At 41.4% G+C, this 11,234-nt stretch overlaps 1 long non-coding RNA gene across 1 annotated transcript; it reads left to right on the top strand.

Annotated features, from left to right (window-relative positions):
- The first annotated feature begins 297 nt into the window (after positions 1-297).
- On the top strand, positions 298-3,423 carry LOC148421953 (uncharacterized). Its single transcript, XR_015865927.1, has 3 exons — positions 298-362; positions 541-611; positions 3,053-3,423. It is a non-coding gene; the product is annotated as an uncharacterized LOC148421953 (long non-coding RNA).
- The last annotated feature ends 7,811 nt before the right edge of the window (positions 3,424-11,234 follow it).

Raw genomic sequence — 11,234 nt, 5'->3', positions numbered from 1 at the left:
GTAAAGAATATTTTTGACTTCCCCGTTAAAACTAGACCCACCAAAAGAAATCCCTTTTTTTGCTTGCTCTTTGAATGCTTCATCGCCCTTTTTCTTGAGATAATAATGCCAAGATAATTTCTCTGATATTTCAAACCAAGTGGAGTGCGGGTCGATGGTGTGAGGTGGGGGTGAGGGAGGGGGGGGGGGGGCGTTGGTAGTGACGTCAGATCCCGCAAAAGCTGACAGACCTCCCATTGGACCGACGAAAGCTTTTTAAAGGAGCAGGCATGGTTGGCTGATTCGTCTTCTGACGGCTCTCGGTCTCTCTATCGAGGCCCAGCGGGAAAGACTGCAGCGGCTTTTGGACTGTCAATCATCAGGTGAGACTTGAGCTCATTTAACGCGCAAGCGCCTCGGGAAACAAATGCAGAAAAGAGAAAAGTGTAGGTTTTAGCGAATGGGTCTTTTGGGGAACAGAAATCAAAACACCACAATTGAAAGTAGATTTGTAGATGATATACGGTGGTATTGATTGCAGTTGTCTCTTCTTGACTGCAGTTTCTCGTTGTCTGTCTCGATAGACGCGATGAAGACGAGAGGAGGCTGCGCACCAAACAAGATATCAACAGGTATTTGGAGCAACTCGCAGTTGACCGCGCACGGAAAGCACACGCATGCGCGTGACACTTGCGTCGAAATGGTACTTACACACTGTATTGATCTCACTAACGGTGGGCACCTCAATTAGCAATAATGGCAGCAGAGTGATTAGATTGGCGGGAAGCTCGCCTGCAGACCCAGGCTGAGTGGAACCCATGGTGACCCGCATTGGATTAGCAGCAGACTCTTTGGAAAGCCTGAGGTCAAATGACATCCACTCGATATGTTATTATTATTTCCCTCTTTTTGAAATAATAACATTGCGGCTCAAATTTGTTGAAATGGAAAGATGAAAATCAAATAGACTGACAGAATGTGTGCAAAAAGGAACATGCTGCGTGAATATAACTGTGGAGAATCTCGCATAAGGGTGTCACGATTGTGATTCAACCCTGCTAGAAACACTGAAACGAATGTCTATTTTAGTCCTGAATGCAGTGATGAAATTACAGCTTTTATAAAAGTCAGAAGCGGCAGGCTATGTTTACCCAGTCGGCAGGATGAGTGTGTGAATTGACATTTCAGCACCACTGAGGGGGACAGCTCCTCACATCTGGCCAGATGTCTCACAGCAACAAGGGCGAACGTAAACAAGATCTAATATCACGCTTATACTGCCAAACCAACTCATTCATGCATGCGTTCGCTTCACATGCCGTAGTCGATTGAAAGACGTGAAGTGATTGCAAGCTAGAAATGACAGCTTGAGATGTGTGAAGATGTACCATGCAGATTTTATATTTTGTCACAAACCCAAATCAGTGGGAGTAAATAGCAACTGGGGACGTGTCAGTGACTGCCTGTCACCTCCTGGAAGGGTCAGAGGTGTTGAAATGAAAAGTTGAGCTGTGACACTTGTTCCTATTTCCATATTAATAACACCCAACCCTCCTCAATATGTGCATGGGAACAATTATGCAGCTCAAAGCACGACACCCAGAACACATATACTGCATATACGGCATACGGTAGATACGCACACATGCATGCACCAAATGGTGTGGCGCAGCACCTACAACGTGCAACCCCGAGAGACATTATGTGCTAACAGGTGTTCAAACAGGCCGGGCAGTGCGTTCCCCCAATTATTGCAATTAGATGCTGCCTGGATACAGTTCCATAATGTACAACTGCCGTGGTGGAAAGAAATAGTTGGGAAGACGAAAAAAAAAAACGGGAGAAATCGGAAAACGACAGCAAAAGCCTTCAATTTTCCACAAGCGACATGAAGGTAAAATTTGACGTCAGTTCAAAATTTTACGCTTAAGTCCACTTTCTTTCTTGCCTCAAGCCATTATCATATTTTTATGGGAGTGACTTGATACTACATTTTTTAAAGAAATTTAATTATGAGACAATTTTTCAGAAAACTGTTTTTCAACCCTCGCCATCCAAGAGCAATTGGTGCATTTGAGTTCAATTGTTCTGAACTGTTCTGATGTATGGCCTACAGATTAGAAAGGGCGCAGCCTGTAAAGACAGCGCACTGGAGGGAGCAAATGTGAACGCTAGAATGAAAAAGTGATTGACGCCGCAGGTGATGGTTATTACAGATTAATCTGCAGATTATTTTCATGATTAATTGATTGCTTGGTGAGGCGTCAGGAAAAAGCACACGCATCACAACCGAGCTCAAATGAACTTGGTTTACGGTGACGCGATTTTAATTTTGCTTCAATGACACGCACATGAAGCTCTTTTTTTCCACATTTTAAGAATCCTGATTTGACAGTTGAAAGCCATAGTAGTTGCTGCCAAATGACTGGAATCTTGTTAGCATTTTAAGAATAGAAATCTTCTTTGTGGCGAGTCAGTCGATTGGCGGTAGAAGAGCTATGACCAGTGTCACTCAATGTCTCAGCCAGTGTAGCACACGCACATACATATCTTATTCAGTCGTGATGAGGGAACATGTTGATTTGAGGAATGATTGAGCTGTCACACTTACGAAAGAGCAGAGGGCAATCACAGCGGCCGTCTTATCAGGGACAGAGAAGCAGAACAAAAAGATAACAGGGTGCCATAAAGTGTGACAGCAAAGAGTGACACGTTAGCACCCTCACTTGTGTTTGTGTGTGCTTACACGTGAAGTGAGCATGTGAGATTTGTGCCACTGCGAGGCCGAGATGTTTGTGGCAGCTGTCGGCCTTGTTTGAACAACAATCACAATCAGCGGCGGGAGAAGAAGCCGAGCGTGCGGTAGTGACAGTGCTGTGGGGGTTGCTGCAAACCGACCGACCGACACACACACACACACACACACACACACACACACACACACACACACGCACACACACACGCACCGCACCTTCTGTCGCCCTCACTCCTATTCATTCTGTGCCTCGTCTTCATCTTCTTCCTCTTTAACTTTCCGTTTCCCGCCTCCCTCTGCATCCTGTTGCTCCCTCAGCTACTCCTCATGTGCCGTTTGCTGAAGGCCTATCAGAGCTTGGCAGGAACAGGATGGAAGCGCATCTTCTTCAACTTCTCACCAAACTCATTATAGAATCAAACATTTCAAAAAACCTTTATGTAAGCCTGTAAAAACAAGGCGTTGTTGTGTGGTTGTTTCTTTCAGATCAAATTTCTCTTGCATGCTCTGATTGGAAATTTTTCATTCAAACGTTAATTAACCTGTAGGATAAAATAAACATGCACTTTGCTAAACATGTTTTTTTCTATCTAGGCCTTCCATGTGTCTTTATCTAAATCAGAGGAGCTTGTGGATTAAAATAAATAAATAAGCAATTTGCTGTACATGCTTGTCAAGGAAGAAGTTCTGACTATTCGGGCTGGAGCAGTGAAAAGAATAAAGTATATTTGATATATATATATATATATATATATATATATATATATATATATATATATATATATATATATATATATATATATATATATATATATATATATATATATATATATATATATATATATATATATATATATATATATATATATATATATATATATATATATATATATATATATAATGTGCACACACACACACACACACACATAGTAATTCCGTAACTCCCCCTCCCCTGTGATAAGTGAAAAGTAGCGTCGGAGATGTGTTTGTTTGTGTGTGTGTGTTTCATGAGGAAGACATGACACATCCCGGTGCGATCATTGACCATTCGACCAGAAACAACTCCCGGTTGCGAGTAGATTTCACCTCCTGCCCTCTTTGGTGGATGGTCATGCCGGGAGTCAATTAAGTTGTCTTGTAGAGGTGCCTTCTCTTTCATAAAACTCTCACACACTCTGCTTGGTAGACGCAAAGAAAGAGCTGGAAAGAGCAGCACTTCAGCGGAGCATTGTAAATCTCTTACCTGGATGTCTTTAGTAATAAATCAGAATTTCAAGTATAAACTCTGATTGCTATCATGTTATCAATCTAATTAAACTCTAATTAGACTTCACCCTATTCCTTAAACCTAACCCGCCACTAATATAACCACAGCTCTCCATCAGACTACAGCCAAAGGAATGTTACAGTACAGTTACTGTACAAGGTTTAATAATTTAAGATTTAGGTAAATATGTGTACTGCAGTAGTTGGACGTCTGAGGAGTGCCCATGGCAAGTGCATTTAAAGGTAATTTGTCTGTCGGGCAAGCAGCGAACCTTCACAGCACATCTCTCCGCAATATAGCTTTTTTTTTTTTTTTAATGAAAAAAACTCTGTGATGACTGAGGGCACGATAGGGGAGGCACAAAGTAGCAAGGGATCACTATATGAGTGTATATATATATATATATATATATATATATATATATATATATATATATATATATATATATATATATATATATATATATATATATATATATATATATATATATATATATATATACACACACACACACACACACACACACACACACACACACACACACACACACACACACACACACATACATACATACATACATACACACATACATACTGTACATGTGATGTGTTTTCACAAAACTGGTCTTATATAACCATTAGTTTTGAGGTATTAACTAGTATATGAATTTTAGACTGAGATTTGGGAATTTCTATGCGTAACTCATTCAATGGTCGGGCAGTCGTTTCACGTTTTTTTAACCATTCAGACATTCAATCCCAGTTACTGATTTTTCACATTTTCTTACCTTTTTTTTTTTTTTTTAAGAGTCCAGATATCAATCACATGTAATTATATGAATGTCTGGACCCCTAAAATCAGATCATCAAAATCATCATATAAATCAATCATCAATCATCAAATAAGATGAGTAGACAATGCACACCATTGAAAAATGAATTTTCCAAAATTTTCAATGTTTTTTGTTTCTCAAAACTAAGGATTTCAACCTGGCAAGTTTCAAATTTATCAAGGCTCAAAATGGGAGGGTTTGCATCGCTCTTTGCGACATCTATTTTGGACTTTTTGCCTGATCTTGACACATGAGCTCGCTCAACCTAAAATCTGTTTCTCGTCCAAGGGGCCAAACGGTTTTTGAACAAGCTGTGACAAGCACATGCTCGTCAAACGACAGGATCTCTCTATCATTGTCTCGCCTGCCCGCTTAGCTCGGTCGCTCTCGCCTGCACTTATGGGACTTGCCGTGGTGACGGCGGCGGCTTCCGGCTGTGTGTGCAGGCCGAGGACCAGTTCCTCCGCATCTGGTGAGTCTTGACCTCGCTCGGCAGGGTTTGAGAAACCGCGCTCGTTGAAAGGTCCGCTGACAATGACGCGGCGGGCTCTGTTGCAAGACTGCAGGTGAGGATCGCCACCATCCACTTAACGGGGATGCTCCAATGGCAGGCCTTGTGTGCCACGCAGTCCGTGTGGTGTAGTGGAGATTTTGGAACTAAAAGCTAAATATTATATATATATGTATATATATATATATATATATATATATATATATATATATATATATATATATATATATATATATATATATATATAGTGCATATAAGTGCAGTAAATGCAGGCGAGTACAGTATATTAGGAGGTGAGAGAAGCAAAGGTTTTTGTCATTCAAACATGTGGGAAAACATTGTCATCTAAAGTCTTTTAAAGTTGAACTGAAATCTGAAATCTCGGGAGCGCTTCCGTGTAAAACCAACTTCAGTGCCCTCATCGCGTCCCACTCTCTCAGTTGAGGCTGCTGCTAAGGCGTGGACGTGAATTCTATAACAGGTGGAGAATCTGAGTAGATTCAAACAATCTAAATTTTTCCAAGCTTTTTAAAAAAAAAATGTCAACGGGCTCCTCATAAATCTCTCCCCGGCAATAGTTATGGTATTTAGGTCACTGTCGTCCTTTTCAGCCAAATGATAAAGGTGTTTGTACCGGCGTACTTTCATAAGAAATAGTTCATCCACCATATTTTCCGTGCGGAAGAAACTACGTAACGTAAGCGTTACGTAAAATATGAACGTTAGAGCACAAATACGAAGGAGCTACTACCAAGAGGAAGAAAATGCACCTCGATGTATTGTACTGAGAAACACTTCCTTCTCATTGAAGGTACCCAGCATTGCTGAGAGGTCAATGTTTGCACTTCATTTCAGAGTCTCGGTTTCATGAACTAAAACGCATACTGTACACCTGATTCAAGTAAGAAGCAAGTAATAAGTAATAAGCAAGTAATAAGCAAGCTTTGCAAAAGTCTGATAACAAAAGTCTGATAACAATCATAGTTACTTGAATCGGGTGTACCGGATGAGGGTTACATGGGCCCATGCGGGCTCAAGGAGAACATGCAAGCGCTACACAGGAAGGCCAGAGCCAGTTGTATTTGAACTCGGGTCCCTTAACTGTTAGGCCTATGTGCTAACCACTGAGTCGCCCTCCCAAAAGGCATTATCCACTCTATTAAGGTGAGCAAAACCTTGCTTTTATGACAGAGGGCATGTTTTCAAATGTGTTTTATGCAACCCTTTCTGCAAATGGTTTTGGAAAGAATGACTTTGAGCTTGAAGGTAATTAAACACCATGCCTCCCAATGGGCATGATTGCATGTCATAGTCTCCTGCCAGGGGACCACATTACACCAAAGTGTAGCAGACATGTTGATGAATTCTTGCCAGGCATTGTAGTGTGGGTTTCGTGCTGTTTGTCGTATCCTTGTATACCTTTATGAGGATGACTAAGTGATAGAAGGCAAGGCTGTAAGGTTTAGATTTGGCTTTTGGTTTAGAATGATGGAGGTTTCATTTTATTTTCTTGGGCAAGGGTTTTTTTTTTTTATGGGGGGGCGGGGTTAGATGGAAGGATTAGAAAAGGAGCGGAGGACTCTGCCATGATAGCCGAAGAACAGGCGCGAATGAGGCACGAGAAAAATCCGCAAGCCAAATAAGATGGACCACGCACAAGGACAAAAGACCAAGCAACATACCTTCCTCAAAGGGTCAAATTTTCACTCACACCGATCCCCAAATATACTGTACTCATTGCATATCACAATTGCACACAAACCCACCTCTCTATCTCCATCATCCAATTCGCGGATGACACCGCCTTGTTAGGTCTCATCTCAGGAAGATAGATCCTGGCGGTCCAAATTTCCTACGACCGCTCCTGGACCATCGACATCACAGCGGTGGTAAAGAAAGCTTAGCAGCGGCTCCCATTTCGTGAGAGCCCTCAGGAAAAAACACCTTGAGGACGACATTGCCATTGCTCACAACCAGAGCAAAGTGAGGAACATTGTCAGACACAAATCAAAAATATTTTTTGACATTTCCCCAAGGTACTGGCCTCCAGCTTCTCATGACCCTCTTTTTTGCCAAGCCTTCATCTTTTGTCTTATCACTTTATTCTTCCTTTTCCTTCACATTGGTTCCCTTTCCCTCAACTGCTTGGAGGGCAACCAAGTGTTTGATGTGACTTTAATGAAAGTAGATGGGAATCATCCGTGGAGGTTGTAGAGACTACACGAGAAAAAAGGAAGTGAAGAAGAAGGGGGTGCAAGCATCCAAAGAATTGCAAGGAATCACATGCATTTAACCATAAAAAGTAAAGCATATAATTGAAATGATCCCTTACGTTGAAGAAAATTAGCTTACAGTCCTTCTTGCATTCATGTGCTGTTTAGTGTAGATCTTCTGTGTTCTTGTTTTAACCTTTTTATTTTTAAATGGGGGTTTATCATAATTGTCACATATGATTCAATCCACAATACAATCACGAAGTGTAATTTTGTTTAAATACTTGCCCACACTATATCTTCTATTCAGGGGTAGGCATTTCATCAGCACTGACAGACTGTCCGTCAGTCCGTCGATGACGACATAGGCCGACGGACTGAGGAATGACGGGAATGCTAAGAAAAAATGGTGAATTAAAAATGTCAAAATTGCAGTTTTAATCCATCATCGTAATGGTCTGGATAGACATTACAGCATATGTTTGTCAGCCTGCCACGCTCCTTTTTGTTTACTGAAATATAATTCAACTGACTTAGATGTTTTCTCCCATATTTCTGCATTTTTATAGTACAAACTGCAATCAGCCTGCAGTCAATGTGACAATAGTCACTTTACAGCACTATCAAGCAGTGGGGAAATATGTTCAGTGTGTGAGTAGATAAACTCTGTCGGTTCAATTCAGTACTTGTCATTCATAGCTATAACATCACAGACTTTACCAACAAATCTACTTCTAGTATCTCCCTTTCTTAGTCCTGGTTTCAGATTTCTTGTTGATCAGAGCATTTTGGGACTACAGAATAAATTTGCATTCTCAGATTGGCTTTTGGCCAGGAAATGCAAGATAGATGCTTTTTTTCGTATTTATTTTGACATCAAAAACACATTTTCACTGTTTTTCTTTTTAGTCTTCAACCTCAGAAATACTTTGTTTTACTTGTAGTGTATGTGCCGGATGAAATCTAAACAAAATTTGATATATGTTAAAGAAACCATTTTCTACAGTTGTAGGGCAGGCAGTTATAAATGAGAACCACCATCCAACACTTGAGTGTCATGTAAAGCATGATAATGCCATGATTGCTAATTGCACTCTCGTAGCTTGCATTGCTCAGATGTGAGCTAAAAAACAGATGGAAAACATGATGGGGTATTATCTCGAGTTAAATCCCTTAGCAGGCTTTGTTTTCGTGTTACACTTATATCACTCTGTTATATTTCAATTGCAGATTAACTGTAGATTGTAGAACTACATGCATGGTGTTAACGTTAAGTTTAAATACTAAACCAGAAAAACAAAAATAGTGTGAGTGCAGACAGAAGTAGAGCAGCGCCTGACGAATGACAGACTAGAAAAAAAGTCAAATATCGCTCTCTAGTGGTGCCGAAAAGTTGGTAAAAAAATACAGCGAGGGACCAACGAACTGACAATTAAAATTTTGTCAGGCAAAAAAAAATGATGGACGGACGATGACAGAAAGGGGGTGAGGCTCTGACGAATGTCGGACCCACAAAAAAATGTAAGTTGCCCACCTCTATTCAGATACTTGATACCACTTGCAAACCGATACGTAATTTCCACTAAGAATAGTCTTTAGGGTGCTTGCGCTTAGTAAGTTCTTTTTATCGGAAGTCATATTCCTTGATAGTGTTGGGCAGACAACACGTTAGAAACACAAAAGTACACGTGAAGATTTGTCCACGATGAAAGTGTCCTATGTGCAATTACTTCCATGTATAAATACAAAAAGAGCAAAGCACTGAATCAAATGTAATGTTTACCTTGATTAGCTATAGACAAAAGTGTCATTTCTTGAGACAACTTTGCATCTATTAATGAGTAACCACAGCTCTAATTTTGCCACTCTCAGGTCAAAGCAGACTTCCATTCCGGCTTCCTTGTCCACCTGCTCGCTGTGAGTAACTCTCAGCATGTTTGCCATCTGGTGCCTCCATCCCCTCCACACGTCGTTGCGTTGGTTTCTCCAACCACATTGCCGTTTGCCTGTGTGAATGCCTTTTCTTTTCTATGAATGTGAGACCTTTTTTTGCTATTTCATCAATGTGTGAGTGCGCGCCTGCAGGTGTGAAGTATGTCTGCACCGTTCACTTGCATTTATTTTGTGATCCCGGATTGTGTGTACATGCGTGCATTGGTCTGTGTATAGTCTGGATGTCAGTGTGTGTTTGATATTCCAAAGCCTGTCAATAGCACCCTATGCATCCGTCCCACATTGTGGTCGGCATGGTTACCGGGGTCACTTATCACAGAGGGTTGCAGCAGATCAAACAGGTGTTCGTCCCCATGATGTCTTTCCTCGACAACCGTTGCTAGGAAACTTTGTTGCAAATATAACGGAGGTGCTTGTCAATACCTGAAAAGTAGCAGGCGTGCGAAAAATATTGTCTTCGCGACCCGACGTTCTGACTTGCTTTTTGACAATGCTACTTTTCTTGGTATGACTTGCTTATGTTTTACGAGTAAAAAAAAATCCTCATCAGATGCCAGGATGCTAGTTATCCATTTGGAAGTAACAAAAAAAAATGTATGCGAGATTATGTTTTTTTTTTTTTTCCATGATTTAGCTAACTTTTAGATTCAAAATTTTAAGTAAATTTCAACATATCCCCCAATCAAGCATCTCTAAGAGATGACAGTAACAATAATGTCAAGAAAAACATCAGCTCCAAATCAGACATTTGCTCTGAATCGTAAAATGACACTCAGTCGCTCTGTTGATGAGATATCTGGAAACACGCAATGCACAAAATCTCTCAAGGAAGTTGTTAATAGGCCCGGATGACAAAAAGTGAGGTGAAACCTGTCAAGCACATGAAAACAAAACTGATTTCTCGTCTGATTTCCCCTTGCAGTATTTACAAGAAAATGAGTATTGACAGAAGGCCCCTCATCGTGTTCAGTCAGCTGTTCAGTGTACAAGTAGCCTCGTGAATCCATATTGACAAGGGCCTGTTGCTGTGTTATCGAGCGCAACCCTGAGCCATCCCCGAAGGAGTCTGTGAGAATGTTCTGTCATTCTTTCCCGGTGCTGTTATTTTTCCTCTCTCTCGCTTCCTCTTCCTCTCTGTCTTCCTTTCACCATCTCCAGATGTCTCAGCTGCAGTCCTCAATGTAGCACCTTTCTTTTTTTCTCACTATCACTCCCCCCATTTCTCGCACGACTCGCTAATTCCACCACCCTCGTCTATCTTGCTTTACAAAGAAAAGCCTCCTTGCTTCCTTTTCCTCCCCTTCTGGCATCTCCTGTCATTTTCTCTCCCGCTTCGTAGCCTCGTTCCTAACACGGTCTCTCGGCAGCTGTATCCGCCGCCCCGTCTCACCTTTGTTCGCCTGAAGAAACCCAGGGCCATTCTGCACACTACCCACTGCGTCCACAATGTTTGTCTCCGCTCACCTTGCTTCCCTCCTCCCCTCGCGGCAAGCACTAACCTCACGCTGCCGTGCACACGATGCTCCTCTAGCGAGAGGTGGAAGGTCCACTTGTTTTCTTTCTTTTTTCCTCCTGATGATTGGCCAAGCTGAGCAGAGATCACACAGCTTTTCTTTCACCTTTTGAATAGACACGTCCAAGGGTTAACGACGGAATTGTACTTTCAACATTTCAGCCGTCAAAAATGACGGCCATTGGAAACTAGTGCACAAAACGCACTTTTA

The sequence above is a fragment of the Hippichthys cyanospilos genome, chromosome 6 (assembly GCF_059441005.1).
Source record: "Hippichthys cyanospilos isolate Australia breed blue-spotted pipefish chromosome 6, RoL_Hcya_1.0, whole genome shotgun sequence".
In the NCBI taxonomy this organism is placed as follows: Eukaryota; Metazoa; Chordata; class Actinopteri; order Syngnathiformes; family Syngnathidae; genus Hippichthys; species Hippichthys cyanospilos.
This window is presented reverse-complemented; position numbering and strand designations above follow the sequence as displayed.